This window comes from Ammospiza nelsoni, chromosome 6, assembly GCF_027579445.1.
Source record: "Ammospiza nelsoni isolate bAmmNel1 chromosome 6, bAmmNel1.pri, whole genome shotgun sequence".
NCBI classification, from domain to species: domain Eukaryota; kingdom Metazoa; phylum Chordata; class Aves; order Passeriformes; family Passerellidae; genus Ammospiza; species Ammospiza nelsoni.
In genome coordinates, this window is record NC_080638.1 from 11,820,106 (window position 1) to 11,820,791 (window position 686).

Sequence of the window (686 nt, forward strand, 5' to 3'; positions counted from 1 at the left end):
ACCTTCAGGGGACCTGGACTTCTCCCAGGTGAGCAGCCGGGAACACGCGCTGGGGCTGTCCCGGCGTTACTTCCTTGCCTCCCAGGGAACGGGAACCCTTCTACCATTGAGGATGAGCTGTGGCTGGGGTCCCACCTGCTCCCTAGAGCCAGAGGGGATCAGTAACCTCCCAGGGACGTACTGCAGCCCATCCTGCCACGGAATCTTGCTCCTGGGCAAGTTCCACCCTGGACAGGGTAACCTGTTTTCCCGCCGCTCCAGAGGGACCGGCCGGAGGAGGCTCTTCTCCGGGGGTGTCCCATAGAGCCCCTTGCCGCACCATGCCGGGGCAGACCGGACCTTGAGGAGGAGCTGGTCTGCTCCGGGGCAGACCGGACCTTGAGGAGGAGCTGGTCTGCTCCCGGGAGCCATGGCCCCGACGTGGAGCCCATCTGAGGGCAGACCCGGGTTTGGAGCACATGCATCGCTGAGGCACATTCCATTGGGCTGGAGCACGCGGAGTACACACCGTCCCCGGGCCAGACCCCACCGGGACATCCGCCCCGGCCCCGCCCCGGTCCCGCCCCGGTCCCGCCCGTCCTTGTCGCGCTGCTGACGCCGGGGGCGGCCCCGCTCCCGCCCCGCCCCGCCCGCCGGACCAACTTCCATTTTAGGTGCGGGAGCGGCGCGGGCGCACGGCGGGACCC